The sequence below is a fragment of the Pan paniscus genome, chromosome 18, assembly GCF_029289425.2.
Source record: "Pan paniscus chromosome 18, NHGRI_mPanPan1-v2.0_pri, whole genome shotgun sequence".
In the NCBI taxonomy this organism is placed as follows: domain Eukaryota; kingdom Metazoa; phylum Chordata; class Mammalia; order Primates; family Hominidae; genus Pan; species Pan paniscus.
Genome location: NC_073267.2, coordinates 90,428,959 through 90,448,898, shown reverse-complemented (window position 1 = coordinate 90,448,898; position 19,940 = coordinate 90,428,959). Strand labels below are relative to the sequence as shown.

Genomic DNA, 19,940 nt, shown 5'->3' with positions numbered 1-19,940 from the left:
TAGCAGCCATTCTGCTAGAGGAAACTGATGCCACCTCTGGTCCCAGATGTTTGGTGCTCCCTTCTGCCCTGGTGGGCATTCGGATCCGGACCCTGTGTCTCAGAGGGATGGCTGAGCAATAAAGCATTTCCTGAAGTCAGCGTAGACGTAGCACTGGTGAGCTGTTGGGATGAGTCAAACAGAGCATCTGCCCACGAGGAACTCACCTAGTGAGGTCTAGCTCCTAGCTGGACAATATGCATGTCAAGCCTGGACCAGGGAGCCCCTACCTTGGCCAACTTCTCCACCTGCCATACCCCTGGGTGGCTTATTTTGCACTTAGGATCAGGATGAGATCAGGGTTCTTAACTTGCCATAGAGACCCAGCAGAGTCTGTTTTTTTACTCTCATCTCTCAATGTGCCCCAGTCCCTTTTGGCTTCAGCCACGTGGCATTTCTCTGTTCCTCACGCTGACCACTGGCCACACTCCTCCTTGGTTCAGAGCATTTGCACATTCTCTTCCCTCTAACTGGAACTGCCTTCTCCCTGAGCTCCTCCCGCATGCCCTGTTCCAATCAGTGGCAGCTTTTCCTTCCGTTCTGAATGTCACTTCCTCCAAGGAGTCTTCCCTGACTGCCAAGACCAGGTTGGCTACCTTGTACACACCGGTGGTGAACGTCTTTCCTTTTGTCTATAGCACTTATCTCAGTTTGCCATTAATGTTGGTTGGTGACATTATGTATTAGAAGCTGGATGTCCGCATGGACTGTGTGCTTCATGAGCATGAGGGCCACATTTGTTTTTATTCACCGTTGCACCTCTGGTGTCTCCTGCAGTGCCTGGCATGTGATGAGCACTTGATAAGCATTTGTTGAATGAATGATCAAGTTCCATCTTTGGTATTGGTTCCGAGAGAATAGCTGTGGCTGCCTGGATGTTATATTTAAAAGAAGAAGAAGAATATCAGTTTGCCAAGTGCTTCTGTGTAAATTCTGTGCTATGCATTTTGGGTTGATCTGGGCTGATTAGGAGTGGGTGCTGTGGTTGATTAGCAGTGTCTGGCTTGGATGAGGGTGCGAAAGGAAAGAAGGGAGTTGGTTAATGAGGTTTCAGAAAGCACCGTCTAATGTACCTCACTGACCTCCTAGGACAAACAGACATTTTGCTCTACTCAGGTATTGGAGTTTTCACTGGTCACCTTCACCTCCCAATCTTCCAGCAACACGCACACTTCCGCTATCCTGTAACTCAATTGTTGCCCTGTGTGTACTTTGGAATTCAGTATGCAGTGTGGTGATGGGCGCACCCACCCTGCGCAGCTGGGCAAGAGAAGGGAGGGGGCTGCTCTGCTTACCTGGGTGCAAAGTTTGATGCTAACGTGGCTCCGCAGGTGAGGCTTGTCATCCAAGAGCAGGCAAGGCCAGGTGTGATCTGGAATCAGAGGTCAAGAGGGCAGGACCCTGCAGTAGGGGTCCTGGTAACCAGCAGGACTCAGGGGAGCCTGTACCCAGGAATAGCCGTGGAGAAGCCCCTGACCACCAGGTGCGGTTCTGGGAGGGGTTGGGTTACTTGTCCCTCTCCTTGAGCCAGAGTATGATGCATGGTAACCAGATCGGTTGCTAGAGCACCCCACAGGGAGGCCCTGTGGCCTGAGCCAACACAGGGAGATGGGGATACCTGCTGTAAGGGCAGAGTGGCTGGGTGGTCATTGACTCATGGGCACCAGCTTTGGTCTAGTGCACATTAGAGAAAGTCCAGGGAACAATGACGAGGTTGGTAGCTCTAGTCCAATCCTGAATCTGGGGATAAGCCTGAGGCTTTCTGTGTTCATTCATTCATCTAGCATTGACTGTACCTCTACCATGTGACAAGCTGTGGGGTTCACAGTCGAAAAAAAGAGCCTCTACAATCAAGGAGGCCACAGTCTAGTTGGGGAGGTAAATCAACCTTTAAAATATAATGCTATTCACATATATTTATCTGTTCATAAAAGGAAACTTTGTAAATACAAAAGAGTATAAAGAAGATAATTAACACTAATCTTGCTCCCTGGAGATAACATTCTTGTTAACATCTCCACCTCTCTTTTTGCCCAGGTGTGTGTGTATGTGCATATTCTACATGGTTGAGATAATTCTGTTAATGGGGTTTCCTATTTTTGTTGACATTTCCTTCTTATCTTTTTTTCCTAGGTTCATGTGTGTATATATATTCCACATGATTGAGCTAATACTCTAATAAACTTTTATGTCAAGATATATCAGTTATGGACTTAGTAGCTTAAAGCAATAACAACTGATTATTTCTTAGGCTTCTGTGGGTGAGCTCTGTTGATTTCATCTGGGCTCACTCATGCAGCTGGGATGGAAAGTCCAAGATGGCCTCACCCACATTTCTGGCGTGCAGTGCTGGCTGTTGGCTGTGGCATTTTGTGTCTACTCATCCTCCAGTAGGCCAGGCTAGCCTCCTAATATTGTGGCCTTACCTGTCCACAGGGTCTTACTCTGTCGCCCAGGCTGGAATGCAGTGGTACGATCATAGCCCACTGCAGCCTTGCCTTCCTGGGCTCAAGCGATCTTCCAGCCTCAGCCTCCCGAGTAGCTGGGAGTATAGACATGAGCCACCACACCCAGCTGATTTTTAAATTTTTTGTAGAGATGGGTTGTCACTCTGTTGCCCAGGATGGTCTGAAACTCCTGGCCTCAAACAATCCTCCTGCTTTGGTCTCCCAGAGTGCTGAATTATAGATGTGAGCCCCCGTGTCCAGACCTGTCTGCTTTTCCTAATGATATTCCTGAGATCTTTATATATTTCTTGATTATTTTTACTATTTTACTTCATGCCACTTAATTTTTTTCTATTTTATACACTTTTTTTCTTGATTTCTTCTAAAAAATGGGATACATGTGCAGAACGTGCTTTTCTGAGCAAAATATTATTTTGAGCATGGGATGTCTTTCAGTGAAAAATGAGATGGCTGTCTACCTCTGTCTTGTTTTCTTCTAAGTTTTTATAGTTGTGTGTGTGTGTGTGTGTGTGGTGTGTGTTTTAGGCCTTCTGACTCTTGGAACCTCTTGGAATTAATTTTCAGAAAACCCCCAAACTCTGATTCCTCTACTGTGAAGTGGGAGTTTGTTTCTCACTCCACATTCCTGTATAATTGCCCCAATCCCACTTATGCAATAATTCTGCTATTTGGCACTGATATTTGATGCTACTTTGTTTCTGATTTTATCTCCTAATATACGAAGGGATGTTTTCAGGCTTGCTTTCTTGCTCAGTTGATTTTTTTTTCCTGTCCTAATGCTACACTCACAAGTATAGTGGCTTTATATTCTATTTTAGTATGTTATTGTGGAAGTGCCTTCTCATTATTCTTCTTTTTCAAAAATCTCTTGGCTATTTTTATTTAATTCTCCCAAAGGTACTTGAGAACCATTTCGTAAAGTTCTGAAAATGAACTCATTGGGACTTTGATTGTAAACTGCGTTACATTTATCGATCAGTTTGTTGCAAACCAACTTTTAATATATGAAGACTTCCCATCCAGAAACATGGTGCATACAGCTCCATTCATTTCAGCCCTTTAAAACATCTCAGTAGAATTTTGTTGTTTATCTTCTTGTAGTTTTCCAATATTTCTCGTGAAAGTTAACGTTTGCAATTCGGTGTTTTCTTGGTTGTTTTTTGGAATGTGCTCATTTTTCCCCATGATATGTTCCGGCTGGTCATTTTTAAATATAGAAATTGAATTAATTTAAAAAATATTTTTATTGATTTAAAAATGGAATAGATACTATGTAAATAATGTTCATTGATAAAAAGCTTTACAGAAGAATTTGGATAGAAATGAAAGACCTTCTTTGTGGCCTCTTCCCCTGCATCCACTCCCTGCCTTAGAGAAAACCATTGTTAATAATTAGGCAATAACCATAGAAGATTAACAGTGAATTATTCCAGACCTTTATATATTTGCATATGCATATTTTGACATAAATGGGATCATACTGTACATTAAGACATATAGCTCTGTCTTGATCTATGTAACGGTTCTACTTTGATAGAGTCCCTGTTTATTGCTTTTTTCCCTTTAGAATTGGTTGTATGCGGATGGATACTCAAAAGTCAAATGGCTGGTTCAAGGGTTTGTGCAGATTTTTTCCCAGTGGCTTAAAACTGCAGGGGTTTATTTCTCACTCATGCTACCTGTCCAACAGTGTTTGGTGGGATGTTCTGCCCACCGAGTCCCTCAGAGACCCAGGCTGCTGCTGAAGGCTTAACTGTTTCTTAGCTGCACTGCGTTACAGCTCATGGCCTGCTCTGTTGCTGTGGCAGGGAAGAGAACAAATAGGAAATTAAACCTTTCTGTTCAGAGGTGATACATTTCTTCTGTTTCCTGCCTACTGGCGAGAGAAAGCTAGCATGGTGTGAACCTATGTACTATGTGTGGGAGGAGGAGGAGAGAAGGTTGTACATTTTAATTTGCATAGATATCTGTTAAATTACCTTCCCTAAAGGGTATATCCATTTACATATGCTAAGAACATATGTAGCTATTCGTATGCCCACATCCTTGCCAACATAGGATATTAGCAACCTTTTAAAATTTTGCTGATCTTTCTCACCGTTTTAATTTTCATTTCCCTGATTAGTGATGAGCTTAACCCTTTTTCTAATATGTTGATAGCCATTTTTATTTATTTGAATTTGTATTTCTTATTCTGCTTCTTTGCCCATTTTTAACTTCTTTTTCTTAATCGACTTTGAAGTTCCTTACATATTCTGGTTGTTACTCTTTTGTTGCAAATGTGAATATTTTCTCAGTCCATTGTCATTTAATTTTATTTTTGATGTCTTTTATGAAATGAAAAGTTTTAATTATAATTTAGTGAAATTTAGCACTCTTCTTGGCCATTAGATTTTTGTTTCAGTGACCTTCTCCACTGTAAGTCTTAAAACGCATTTTTTGTATTTGATATGTTCTTAGATTTTTGTTTAACTTTCTAATTTATCTGGAATTTTGCAGAGGCACTGTAATTTCTCCAACTTTGCTCTTTTTAAAAATTGTTTTGGCTGGCCGCAGTGGCTCACGCCTGTAATCCCAGCACTTTGGGAGGCCGAGGCAGGCGGATCATGAGGTCAGGAGATCGAGACCATCCTGGCTAACATGGTGAAACCCCGTCTCTACTAAAAATACAAAAAAATTAGCCAGGCGTGGTTGCAGGCGCCTGTAGTCCCAGCTACTCGGGAGGCTGAGGCAGGAGAGTGGTGTGAATCCGGGAGGCGGGGCTTGCGGTGAGCGGAGATCGCGCCACTGCACTCCAGCCTGGGCGACAGAGCGAGACTCCGTCTCAAAAAAAAAAAAAAAAAAAAATTGTTTTGGTCATTCTAATTATTTTCCTTTTCCACATACCTTTCAACCTTTTAAGAAAAGTTTTTGACACATAATAATTATACATATTTATGGAGTATAGTATATTTCAATACATATAGATAATGTGTAATGATCAAATCAGGGTAATTAGCATATCCGTCCCTTCAAACATTTGTCATTTCTTTGTGTTGAGAATAGTAAAAATCCTCTTTTCTAGTTATTTGAAAATACACAATAAAATTTTTTAAACTATATTCACCTTACAATGCTGTAGAACATTAGAACTTAATCCTTCTGTTTAGCTGTGATTTTGTATTTATTAACTAACCTCTCCCTATCCTCTGTTCATGCTATTCTTCACAGCCTCTAGTAACTACTGTTCTACTCTCTACTTCTATGAGATCAACTTTTTTAGCTTCCACGTATGAGTGAGTACTAGTGGTATTTGTATTTCTATGCCTGGCTTATTTCACTTAACACAATGTCCAGCAGGCTCGTGCATGTTGCCACAAGTGATAGAATCTCATACTTTTTTATGGCTAAATAGTATTGCATTGTATATAAATATGTATATCATATTTTCTTTATCCATTCATCTGTTGATGGACACTTATGTTGGTTCTATATCTTGACTATTCTGAATAGTGCTGCAGTAAACGTGAGAGTACAGGTATATCTTAGACATACTGATTTTCCTTCCTTTGGATATATACCCAGTAGTGGGTTATTGAATCATATGATATTAAATTTTTAGTTTTTTTGAGGAACCTCCTTTCTATTTTCCATGTCTTTACTAATTTACATTCCCACCAACAGTTTATAAAGTTCTCTTTTCTCCACATCCTTGGCAGCATTTGTTAGTTTTTGTTTTTTTGATAATAGCCATTCTACCTGGGGTGAGATGTTATCTCATTGTGGTTTTGATTTGCATTTTCCTGATGATTAGTGATGCTGAGCATTTTTTCATATTGTATTAGTTCATTCTCACACTGCTATAAAGAAGTACCTGAGACTGCATAACTTGAAAAGAGTTTTAATTGGTTGATGGTTCTGCAGGCTCTACAGGAAGCAAAGTGGCTTCTGCTTGGGAGGAGGCCTCAGGAAACTTACAATCATGGCAGAAGGTGAAGGGGAAGAAGACACATCTTATATGGCAGGAGCAGACGTAAGAGAGAGGAGGAGAGATGCTACGTACTTTGAAACAATCAGATCTTGTGAGAACTTACTATACAGTACCAAGGGAGGATGGCAGTTTATTCATGAGAACTGTGCCCCCATAATCCAATCACATCCTACCAAGCCCCACCTCTAACACTGGGGATTATAATTCAACATGAGATTTGGGCAGGGACACAGATCCAAACCGTATCACATATGCTTATTGGCCATTTGTATATTGTCTTTTGAGAAATGTCTTTTCAGATCATTGGCCCATTTTTTAATTCAGCTATTTGGTTTTTTGCTCTTGTGTTGAGTTCCTTGTATATTCTGGATATTAATCCCTTGTCAAATGCATAATTTGCAAATATTTTGTCCTATTCTGCAGGTTATTTGTTCATTCTGTTGATTGTTTTCTTTGCAGTACGTACAGAAGCTTTTTAGTTTGACATAATCCTGTCTGTTTTTGCTTTTGTTGCCTGTGCTTTCGAGGTCTTAGCCATGAAATCTTGTGTCTTTTTTTATGCCAGTACTATACTGTTTTGGTTACTATTGATTTTTAGTATATTTTGAAGTCAGGTAGTATGATGCCTCCAGCTTTGTTTCTTTTGCTCAGGATAACTTTGACTCTTTGGGATCTTTTGTGTTTCCATATGAATTTTAGGATTTTTTTTCCTATTTCTGTGCAGAATGTCATTGGTATTTTGATAGGGATTGCATTGACTTTGCAGATCATTTCGGCTAGTATGGCCATTTTAACAGTATTCTTCCAATCCATGAACATGGGATGTATTTCCATTTTTTTAATCTTATCTTTAATTTTTTCCACCAATGTTTTATTCTTTCCATTGTAGAGATCTTTCATCTCCTTGGTTAAATTTAGTCCTAGGTATTTTATGTTTTTGTAGCTACTGTAAATGGGATTTCTTTTTCAGCTAGTTTGTTATGATTGTATAGAAATGTGACTTTTTTGTTGATTTTGTATCCTGCAACTTTACTGAATCATCAGTTCTAAGAGGTTTTTGGTGGAGTCTTTAGATTTATATATATATAAGATCATGTTGTATGCAAACAAGGATAATTTGACTTCCTTGTTTCCAGTTTGCATGCCCCTTATTTCTTTATCTTGTGAAATTTCCCTGGCTAGGACTTCCAATACTATATTGAGTAAGAGTGGTGAAAGTGTGCCTCCTTGTCTTGTTCCAGTTCTTAGAGGAAAAGCTTCCAACTTTTCCTGATTCAGTGTGATGTTGGCTGTGGGTTTGTCAGATATGGCCTTTCTAATGTTGAGGAACATTCTTTGTCTACCTGATTTGTTGAGAGTTTTTATCATGATGAGATGCTGAATTTTATTAAATGCTTTCTCTGTATCCATTGGGATGATTTTATGGTTTTTGTCTTTCATTCTTAATGTGATGTATTACATTTGTTTTCTAATGTATGTTGAGCCATATGTGAATCACTGGGATAAATCCCACTTGATTATGGTGTACTATCTTTTTGATGTGTTGTTGGATTAGTTTTCTTGTATTCTTTGTTGAGGATTTTTGCATCTACGTTCATCAGGGATGTTGGCCGGTAGTTTTCTTTTTCTTGTGTCCTTGTTTGCTTTTGGTGTCAAGATGACACTGGCCTCATAGAATGAGTTTGGAATAATTCCCTCCCCTTCAGTTTATCATTTTATTTGACTTATTAATTTTTTTAGAAACAAAATATCACTATGTTGTTCAGGCCGGAGTGTAATGGCTATTCACAGATGCAATCATAGGGCACTGCAGCCTTGAACTCCTGACCTCAGGTGATTCTCTCACTTCCACCTCCAGAGGAGCTGGGTCTCTAAGTGCATGACACCATGCCTGGGCCCTCCTCTTCAGATTTTTGGAAGACTTGGAGAAGATTTAGTTTTAGAGTCCTTCTTTAAAAGTTTGGTAGAATTCAGCAGTAAAGCCATCCTGTTCTGGGCTTTTCTTTGTTGGGAGCCTTTTTTTTTAATTACTCTTCCATCTTGTTACTTGTTAATTGGTCTATTCAGGTTTCCTATTTCTATTTTGTATTTCCTGTTTAATCTTGGTAGGTTGTATGTGTCCAGGAATGTATTCATTTTGTCTAGGCTTTCCAATTTGTTGGCATATAGTTGTTTGTAATAGTCTCTTAGAATTTTTTGTATTTCGATAATATCAGTTGTAATGTCTTTTTTGTTTGTGATTTTATTTGTGTCTTCTCTATTTTTTACTTAGTCTAGCTAATGGTTTGTTGATTTTATATTTTAAAAGAACTGTATTGTTGACCTTTTGTATTTTTTAGTCCCTATTTCTGCCCTCATCTTTATTATTTCTTTTTGTCTATTGAGTTCGGTTTTTTCTTGCTTTTCTAGTTCCTTGAGATGTATCATTAGGTCATTTGAAATCTTTCTGCTTTTTTGATTTAGATGTTTATTGCTGTTACCTTCTCTCTTAGTACTGCTTTTCTGTATCCCATAGGTTTTGGTATGTTGTGTTTCTGTTTTCATTTGTTTCAAGAAATTTTTAAATTCCCTTCTTAGTTTCTTCACTGACTCATTGGTTGTTAAGGAACGCATTGCTTAATTTCGATTATTTTTACAGTTTCAAGGTTTTTCTTGTTATTGATTTCTAGTTTTATTTCATTGTGGTCAGAAAAGATAATTGATATGATTTCAATTTTTAAAACATTTGTAGAGACTTTTGTGGCATAATGTATGGTCTATCCTGGAGAATGCTTCATGTGCTAATGAGAAGAATATGCATTCTGCAGCAGTTGATTGAAACCTTCTGTAAATATCTGGTAGATTCATTTGGTCTGTAGTGGAGGTTAAAGCTGATGTTTGTTGATTTTCTGCCTGCTTGATCTGTCTAGTGCTGAGAGTGGTGTGTTGAAGGTCTCAACTATTATTGTATTGAGGTCTGTCCCTCCTTTTAGATCTAATAATATTTGCTTTATATATCTGGGTGCTCCTGTGTTGAGTACATACATATTTACATTTGTAATTTCCTTTTGCTGAATTGATCCCTTTATCATTATATAATGACCTCCTTTATTGCCTTTTACAGTTTTTAAACTTAAGGTCTATTTTATCTGCTATAAATATAACCACTTCTGCTCATTTTTGGTTTCTGTTTGTGTAGTGTATCTTTTTCCATCCCTTCACTTTCAATCTGTGTGTGTCTTTACAGGTGAAGTGAATTTCTTATAGGCAGCATGTAGTTGGGTATTGCTTTTTTAGTTCATTCAGTCATTCTTTATCTTTTAACTGGGGAATTTAATCCATTTACATTCAATGTTATTATTGATATGTTAGGACTTACTCTTGTCATTTGCTTTGTGGTTGTTTTGTATAGCCTTTGTTTCTTTCTTCCGCTTTTATTATTTATCTTTGGTTTTGTGGTTTTGTATAGTGATAAGTGTTGGCAGACTTTTTCTTGGGCCAGAGTAAATATTTGTGAGCTGAACACTCTGTGTGACAACAACTCATTTCTACTGTTGTATTGTGAAAGCAGCCACAGATATTACATAGATGCATGGACATGGGTGTGTACCAATAAAACTTTACTTCCAAAAACAAACATCTGGCCAGATTTGGCCTGCAGGCCATAATTGGCTAACTGCTGATTAATTCACCTGTTTATATCAGATGGACACTTGAATATTTATTCTTCGGGTTATAATTCTTTGGGATATATATTCTTTGGGTTACTCTTATTATCAGGAGCATGTTGCTTAATTTTGTTCTGTTACTCAGATTGTTTCAGTTTTGGCCATCGGGAGCTCTTTCATTTGGCCCTTTTGATATATTCCCATCATTGTGGGTTTATTTATTTATTTGGAGCACTTTCATACCTTTTAGCACTCTCAGATCTTCTAGGATCATCTTGTATGTTTTCTGTCCCAGCCCTAGAGTTAGGCATTTTCCTAGGGAGCCCTAGTTTTTTTCATTGGAGAGTGATATTAAGAAACCATGATCTGTGTTGCTGGATGTGCTCATTGATAGTAGGGTGTGACTGCTTCTTGGTCTTCTCAGAGGAAAGATGTAGGAAATATGTGTGTGCTCTAACTCGTGTATACATATATGTATATTTCCATGTTTATATGTGTAAATGTATTAAAGTAAACATGAGTTTATACTGATACCTCTTACTCCGATTCAGTATTCCAGGGTTTATTGTAATCTTCTCCTTTAGCTTATTTATAGCTTTTTTTTTAAGCCAGTGAGAAACCTGGCTTTCATTTCCTATCAATTATTTACATATTTGCTCAAACCTGGTGTATGCTTAAGGTCATTTTTTAAATTCTTTGTACCTCTGCGAAAAACAATTTTACCAACTAGAGCAGGGGTTCCTAACCCCCTGGTTATGGACTGGTACCAGACCGTGGCCTGTTAGGAACCGGGCCACACAGCAGGAGGTGAGTGGTGGGTAAGGGAGCGTTACCACCTGAGCTCCGCCTCCTGTCAGATCAGCAGTGGCATTAGATTCTCATAGGAGTACGAACCCTCTTGTGAACTGCGCATGCAAGGGATTTGGGTTGCATGTTTCTTATGAGAATCGAACTAATGCCTGATGATCTGAGGTGGAACAGTTTCATCCTAAAACCATTCCGCCCATCGTGGAAAAATTGTCTTCCATGAGACTGGTCCTTGGTGCCAAAAAGATTGGGGACTGCTGAACTAGAATACAGTATTTGTATACTTTGTCTTTATTTTGTCCACTTAAAACATGGTTTTCTAAAGTTACTTGGGTCAGCTCCTTTTCCCTGTCTCTTGTATTTAGGTTGTATCATACATCTGTAATACAGTGAGATTTATTTGTCACTGGATGCATTCCATCCTGGGAGCCCCTGACACCTTGGTTGATTTTTTTTTTTTTAAAGTGTGTACAGAAAAGGTCACTCTTTTTTTGTGGTCTACAGCTCTGTGGTTTTTGACAAATGTACAGTCATGAATCCACCCCCACAGGACCACGCAGAACAGTTTAATCACCTAAAGATTCCCTTGTGTAGCCGATTGGTAATCATCCCCTCTTCTGGTCCTTGGCACCTGAATGTAAGATTCATTTATGTTGCTGTACCAAGTAATAGTTTGTCCCTTTTAATTTCTGAGTGGTATTCTGTTATACGGATGAACTTCAGTTTGTTTATCTGTTTTCTTGTTGAAGAATATAGTTGTTTCTAGTTTTTGGAAATGACAAATTAAGCCGCTGTTAGTATTCACATACAGAACTTTTTTTTGTAAATAATATCTTTGGCCTCATTTCTGCTGTCTTATTTAATGCTTTTTGTCTTTTATGCTTTAATACAATTTCTTTTGCAATATGGACCTTATTTCCGTCTTCTCATTTGATTTGAAATGCATATTTCCTCTTTTTATTTCTGTGTGTTTTGTGCGTGTCTTCCAAACAACTTTATTGAGGTGTAACTTATATATGATTACACACGTTTTCAGTGTAAAAGTGACTTTTGACAGATGTATAACTCACCACCCAAATCCAATTATAGAACATTTCCATTTCCCCAGAAAGTTGCCTTATGGCCTTTGCAATCACTCTCACCCCCACCCCGCCATCCACCCCCACACCCAGCAGCCGCTGATCTGGCTTCGATCACTATAGATGAGTTTGCCTGGTATGTAGTCTTCTGAGTCTGGCCCCTTCATTCAGCATAATGCCTGTGAGTTTCTTCCAAATTGTTGTGTGTGTCATTCCTTTTTATTATTGAGTGGTACTTCTCTGCACAGATATGCTATGGTCTATTTATTCTGTTAAAATACTTAGATTTCTCCAGGTTTTGTCTGTTATGAGTAAAAATGCTCTGATCATCGATCGTGTCATTTTATTGGCATGTGTTCTTTCTTGAAAGTAATTGTTTTGTCAATATACACAAACATATTACTCTAGTGATAAAGGCAGACATCATTCAGTTAAGTTTTCACTCTTCTTCATGTTTGACCATTTCCTATACTCATTATCTTAACTTGGCATTTAAAAATCACATTATTATAGTTTTGCTTTCTATTTTCACATTATATATGCAAGTAATCCTTTGAAAATCATTTAATATTTGCTTTCAATTTGTCATAATTACAATGATTACTTAAGCCTCAACTCCAGGTATTTATTTGGTATCGTTGTATAGCATTAATCCTAATATGTATTCTTACTACACCTTCTCCAGTTTTACGTTAAAAATTTAGGTTTAAAATTGTTCTCTGAAGTACCTGTTTGAGTCATGTTTTAAATGGGCAGTTCCTATTTTGTCCCCTAAGAGATAAGATATCCTCCTCCCCCGTTCTCATCCGAAGGACCACTTGGGCTATAGAATAGAATTCTTGAGTTCAGAATATTTGTTGCTTCAACAGGTGTTCTGGAACATAATGTTCTGAAGTTGGCCTGATTTTTGGATGGGGGAGGGCTGGGGGATGAGGCAGATAATTCAGTTTTTTGAAATGAAGAAGCTTTGCGTGGATAGAAATAAAGTTGATCTATTCTCACACTCTCCTTCCCCCGTCAGTGAAATCTTCTTTTGACGTGCAGACTTAGGACGTAGATTTCTTCTATTATGACTTGATTAGCGTTTCTGCCCTGTTTAGATTTTTTTCTCTTTGCTGGACTTAGACTGGGTGGATCTCTATTAACTCTTCTAGGTATCTATTCTCATTTTCCTTAGTGCTTTCTTTAAAATTTCTGTGTCCTTTTCTCCTGCTCTCTTGGACAGCTTTTCGAGTATGTTGTCTATGTCGCTGGTGTGATTTCCCGCATGTTGGTTCTGTCCTTTCCTGGTTCCAGCGGGAATTTTATTCCCTTGCTTGCATTTTCTCTTTGATTCCTTTACATCCTTTCTTATGTAAATGAATCGTTTTTTCATTTCAGCTTCCTTCTCAACCTGTTGGTTTCATTTCATCATGTATCTCTTCTTCTCTCTCTTTTAAAAACATGGGTCATATTTTCTGTAGTATTGGAAGACACACCACAAATAATTTTCAAAAAAATACAGTAGTACTCTTCACTGGTGTGATTGTACTGGGAACATTTTAGTTATGATCATGTTCTTATGTTTTAAAAATTTTTATGACTATGTTGTGTGATGATGCTGCTATTACTAATTTTGTGTGAGGTCTCTCTAGGCGTAGTGTTTTCCAGCAGAATGGATGTGGAAATTCCTGTTGGTCTCTCTCACCACTTGGATGCCACAGAGTCCCCCAGTCAGACCCTTGCCCAGAATCTAGCTTGGTTTACATGGCTCTGAGCCAAACTTCTTGGTCTGACAGCCATTTCCCTTGTGTAGTTTTGCTGCACTGGACGGGAAAAACCTACTGCCTTCTCTGGCTAGATTAGCTGAAGCAATCTAAGTCTTCTGGATTTTAAATAGCCCATGCCAAGTTGTTCCCAGAACTTGCCCTCTTTATCCTTCCTGAGGACTTCATACCCCAAGTTGTAACCATGGAGTGCCTTCGCCCTTCTGCCCCCAAGGGAGTTGTCTCAGGATGTTGAAAGGATGCAGAAAGAAAGGTCTTCAGGGATGTGGGGTTTGAGGTACAGAGTTAGGGAATGAGGTGTTTCTGGCCAGGGATGGCTGCTCTGGTATATGGATGGGCAGAGGCTGTAGGCGTGGATGTCTTCTTTCTCTGTTCTTTTTTTTGGCCTTGCTTTTTGCTCCCAGAGACCAAGACATGTACTAGTAAACCCAAAATTTCTCAATCCAGTGCCATGTGTTGGGAAGATATCCCTTCAGGAGTCTGCAAAATCTTTGATTGTAATCCTGGGTTCCAGAGCAATTGTAATTTTATACGTTGTGCTGGTTTGGTGGGAATCTGGGGTGGAGCTTATGACTGGTGATGAGTCTGTTTCCATTTGGACCAATGAAGAATTGAAGCAGAGGGAGAGGAGACCCTGCGGCTGGCATGGTAGGGGCTCTAGGAGAGGCCAGCGCAGGAGGCTAATCCGAAGTGGTGGAAAGATGCTTCAGGACTTCAAGGAAATTGGCAGGAGTTGAGGGGAAGAGCCTGAAGCTGCAGATATGCTGCCAGCCTTGGTCAGGTTGGACCCACTGCATGATGAGAGGTGTATATAATGTGGTCGCCAAGAGCATGGGATTTGGAGCCAAGAGGCATTAGACCAAGTCTTAGCTCTTCTGTGCTTACCAAAGTCCATAACTTCTGGGTGCCTCAGTTTTATCCTCTATATAAAAAATAAGAAAATAAAATTACTTACCTTGCTGGGTTATTTTGGAGAGTTAATGTATAGGGATCAAGTACAGCAGCAGCTGGCCCTTAGTCATGCTGAATCAATGTTAGGTGTTGATGGTGGTATGTTATCAGCCTGCTAGTGGAAAGGCTGAGGAGGAGGGGGTGGTCTCCCTTGCTTGGAAGGCCCCTCACTGCTCCAGTCCTTCTCATCTCTACAGGCTGAGTTTGCTGTCAGTTTAAATTGTCCTTTCTTGGAGGAGCCTTCGTGACTGTTCTGTTTGAAGTAAATCCATTCCCGCTGCCATTGTTTCTCACAGCACCTTCCTCTTTGCCATCAGAGTACGAGTCCTTTTTTATTTCTATTTTTTTTATTTTTGAGACAGAGTCTCGCTCTGTCTCGTAGGCTAGAGTGCAGTGGTGCGATCTCGCCTCACTGTAACCTCCGCCTCCCGGGTTCAAGTGATTCTGCTGTCTCAGCCTCTGGAGTAGCTGGGATTACAGACATATGCCACCACGCCCAGCTAATTTTTGTATTATTAGTAGAGATGGGGTTTCACCATGTTGGCCAGGCTGGTTTCGAACTCCTGACCTCAGGTGATCCGGCCACCTCAGCCTCCCAAAGTGCTGGGATTACAGGCCTGAGTCACCGTGCCCGGCCCAGAGTGCTTTTTCTAATTTGTTACTACGTATTATGTTGTGCTCCTTCTTTTAAGGCCTGTGTTTCCCACTAGCCTGTGAGCCATGATGGTGGTCTGTGAGGTTTCTTGTTGCACACTGGTGCGTCGCGTATCAGTGATCCTTGAAGAGTTATTGCATGCGTCACTTCCATGAAGCCGTTTCCTTCCTCACTATCCGTTCCTCTTGTTGCTGTTCCAATGGTTCATGCTTTGCTTGGCCCTGCCCTGTTCTAATAGCTTCTCACTGGCAAGATGTGGCTAGGAACTCAGGCTGTTGCAGTCAGATGAACTTGGGTTCAAATTTTGGTTAACCGGCTACTGACTATGTGATCAAGGGAAAGTTACCTACCTTCTCTGAGCCTCAGTTTCCTCCCCTGTCAAATGAGAATGATGTCCAGCCGGAAAGCTGGGCATAAGATGAAATCTAACACCTGAAAGTGATTTACACAGTTCCTGGAACTATGCATGTACCAGTCAAGATGATTGTCATCAGTATTAATCCTACTGAGACAGCCATCCAGGTGGCATCCTGGCACCGGTAATAATAGCATCAGCATTTCCCTGCCTGCCACCTGCAATAGAGCAGAGTCTCACATTAGCTGGGATCATGGAGAGTAAATGTTAATGAATGATTTGATTGAACTCTGAGGAATAGTTCAGCATCTTAGATTGCTTATTTTTGAGAAAAGAAGCTGGTAGGGGTGTGTACACAGGATTTTCTAATATCATTCATTCATTCATTCATTCATTCATTCATATGTGCAAATAAAGGGAAGAGAATTAATTATTGTTTCCATTTGGAAGGACTGAGCTTCAGGTAAAGCAAGTGGCCTGCCCAGGTAGAGTGGGGGCAGAGCATCAAGAGACAGAGCTGCCAGGACCAGGGGTACCAGCTCTCTGTTTTTTGTTTGTTTTTGTTTGTTTGTTTTTGGTGTGAGGAGTTATGAGACAGTGCAGGAAGTTTGGAGGAGCTTAAAAAGGATTTCCCAGAGAGAGAATGTTGCAGTCATATGCAAGGTCAAGTCCTAAACGACTTGGGCTTTTTCTATCAACAAAACAAGTTAGAATTCAGGTTCTGTTTGAGTTGCTCCTGAGAAGAGGAAAAGAGTCAGAAACCTACACAAAGATGTATAGAAGATTAGGTCCTGAGAGATGCCGGAGATCAAAGTATGCTGGGGTATTTGGCAGTCAGCTTTCCCCTGAGTTTTTTGTGGTTATTCCAGTGTTTCAGGAAAAACAGTGTTTTCTGAACCTGCAAAAACCTTGTGTTTGTTTGCTTTTTTAAATTGGGGGTGAAACAATGTATATAAAAACAGTTTTGTCAACTGAAGTTCATATGTATCGGAGTCATCCATTCATCTTGTAGTGATGCTTTTCCTGTATCTTAATTCTTTCAGTTTTTCTTTACTGTTATATATTTTACAGATGGGGACACAAAGGCCAGAGAGGTGGGGTGACATGCCCAAGGTCATACAGATAGAAAATGACAGAGCCAAGGTGTCTTACTCCACATACCAGGCTATTAGAGATGGTCCTGTTAATACTGCTCATTATTGGTATTGGGTTAAGTAGAAATTGTTGACAAGCCACCCAGTGGCTTTGTGAATGGGACCAGAGGTAGAAGAACTAGCCTTGATGTCCCCCATAAAGCTACCTATGACTCTGTGATTGCAACCTCCAGTAATTTGGAGGGAACAAAACTAAGCTCCGCCTCCAATGTGGCCCCAAATAGCCATCTAGACCCTGCACCCTTGCTAACCCTCAGCTTTTCATGCAGCCCAACTATGCATAGCCACCTTCCATACATGGAAGCACTTATCTAAGTAGGTCTACTCTCTCTTCTTCCCATGGAGGAGTTGACTGTTTTAAGGGGTCATATTCTGAAAGGTGGAGGAACATTCTGTCTTTAGACACCACTAAGGTTTGTGGTCACAGGAGTCTATGCAAGATTACTGTGGAATGCAAACGTACATAGTTGTGTATTTCCCACAACAACCCCAAGAGATAGGCGCTATTACTTCTGCCTTGCTCTATGAGTCATCTGAGGCCCAAAGAGGTTAGTAACTTGCTCAAGAACACATGATAAGAGGCATAGCAGGGGATTTAAAACAGATCGTTTTGTTACAAAGCCCTGTTCTTAAATATTTTACTAATGCCATTTTGATAAGTGTCATCTATTAATCTATCCATCCATTTATGAACCCACTTCTGTCCCCACCTTTTCATCCATCTCACATCTGTCCATCCATCCATCCATCCATCCATCCATCCATCCATCCATCCATGCATCTATTCATTTATTTATCCATCTAGTCACCCATACATCCCACCGTCCATCTATCCATTCATCCATTCATCTACCCACCCACCCACCCACCCACCCATCCATCCACCCACCCACGCACTCATCCATTGTGTTGGCTATTTGTCTAACATGGTCCTCCACTTCATCCTGGGGAAGAAATTTCTCCATCCCGGGAAGTGAGCATATATTTTCTAGAGCTGGAGGCTTCCATGAGAATACACCACATCCCTTAGCTCCCAGGAAATATCTGGGCGCTGCTGCTGTTCCTAGGTTGGTGTCCTCACAAATGCTGCTGTTTCAGGCAATGTCAGGTTGCTTACTCTCTTTCCTCCCTCAGTAAACCTGTAGAGAGTTTCTCCCTACAATATTCACAAAAAGAGCAAAGCTGCAGGCTCTTCCAGAAATCCTTGGCATTCTGAAGCATTATTACAAAGGAATACTCAGTAACTCCATTCCTTAACCCAAAAGTTGGATATTGGATTAGTTAGGCATGATTTTACTTTTTAAAAAATGTTACAGAGTTTGTGTATTATATCTAAAAATTATCTAATAAATCTAAAAGACCTGTTCCCAGGACGTTTAATAAGGAAACAAATTTTGATAGCCAGTTTGGATGGAGATAAATGAATTAAGGAAACAATTTAAATTGTCTATGAAGAGGCAGTATTATAAAGAGGCAGTATGGTCTAGTTATTTGCATATTTATTAAGTGCAAGGCAAAGAAAGTGGTTTAATTATTTTGCATGGCCTCTGTTGTGCAAAAGCCATTGATGAGACAATCCCACTTTTCAAAGTTTTTTCACTTTTTAGGATTAAAATTCTAAACATACTAAAATTCAAACACGTAAACATAAACATCCATGTAAATTACCCCATGTATTCATGACCCATTTTCAACAATTATCAACTATGACTGTACTCACCTTCACTCACCTGTTTTATTTTTCTTTTTGTAAGTTTCAGAGGCTTATTCCTCACTCGACTTAATTTTATTGGGTCAAAATTCCATTCTAGAAAAGCGTATTATACTGACATTGAAGTAGAATAAACTTTTGAATATAACTGCTTACTTTTTCATTGAAATTTAGCATTTGGAGGGTACAACATTGGGAATTTTCCACCTTCTTTTAATTGAAAAAGTTTCAAGTCTACAGCAAAGCTGAAAGAATACTAAATGAACCCTCACATACCCTTCAGTTAAATACAATAGTTATTAGCATCAAGACTGGCATTTTCCGAGTGTATTTTTCCACGGGATTACATAAAGACAAGGGAGGTTTTCTTGCCTTTGAAGCCATGTAGACAGTAGCTCATGGCTTTAGGGCCTGACACATAAAGGTTCAAATCCCACCAGTATCGCCTCCGAGCTGTGCATGGTAGGCGAGTTGCCTTATACGCAATATCTTCATCTATCAAATGGAAAAATAATAGTGGTGTACACCCACGGGGACATGTGAGGTGCGTAGTAGGTACTCAGCAAATGTTACCTATCTCTTTGCCTCCTAGCTGTGCCTCTGTGTTGCAGCTGGGGGAGCTGTGTGGGGAGAACTGGACATTTTCAATTCAAGTCCTTTTTGGTCACTGTGGAAGATTTTTGCAGTTAAGAGAGTTAGTATGGCCTAGTGAGTAAGAGAATAAGTCTGAGGTGAGAGTGGTTCAAACCCCAGTTCTGCCCTTACCATTCTGGAACTTGGTCAAGTTACTTGGTCTCTCTGAGCCCTCGTTCTCTGACTGTAAATTGGGGATAGAGAAATATTTACTTCATTGAGTTTTTGTCCACGAGAAAATGAGATGGGAGAGTCTATGCCCAGCATTTAGTTTAGCGTCTACCTCATAAGCACCCAGTGAATGTTACTGATCATTGGTATTGTTATAAGTAAGGATAAATTGGCATAGTACCTCCCATATAATTGCTCAATAAATGTTACTTATTATAAATAAGGATGAAGAACTCACACCAAATTGGTCTTTAATAGCCTGCATCTACTTTGGTGCAATGAAAAGAATAAAGATCTCTTGTGAAAGCTTGCAAGGCAATTTCAAATAAAAGTAAGCCTGGATGGACATGTGGCTACCACCAGCTGGGCGAGTCATCTAGCGTCATCATGGGAAATGACTGCATGTGCCTTGGGTTCCATCCAGTGATGTCATAAAATAAACCAGCCTTCTTGAACCCTCCTGCCAGTGTTGGCTTCTGGCATTGAACGGCTCGTGGCTCACCCCCTGGCTAGGGTAGATGCCTCTATCCCAAA

General features: G+C 39.9%; 1 protein-coding gene across 3 annotated transcripts in view; it reads left to right on the top strand.

Annotated features, from left to right (window-relative positions):
- The window catches only part of CDYL2 (chromodomain Y like 2), a 213,075-nt gene that overhangs the window by 105,679 nt on the left and 87,456 nt on the right, over positions 1–19,940 (top strand). Inside the window, exon 1 of one of the 3 annotated variants that reach the window (XM_055100790.2) lies at positions 19,865–19,920. The exons of the other annotated variants lie outside the window; for them this stretch is intronic. The gene's annotated coding sequence lies outside the window, so the exon portion shown is untranslated. Of the gene's footprint in view, positions 1–19,864; positions 19,921–19,940 lie in introns of those variants that run through there. 3 annotated transcript variants of the gene reach the window in all.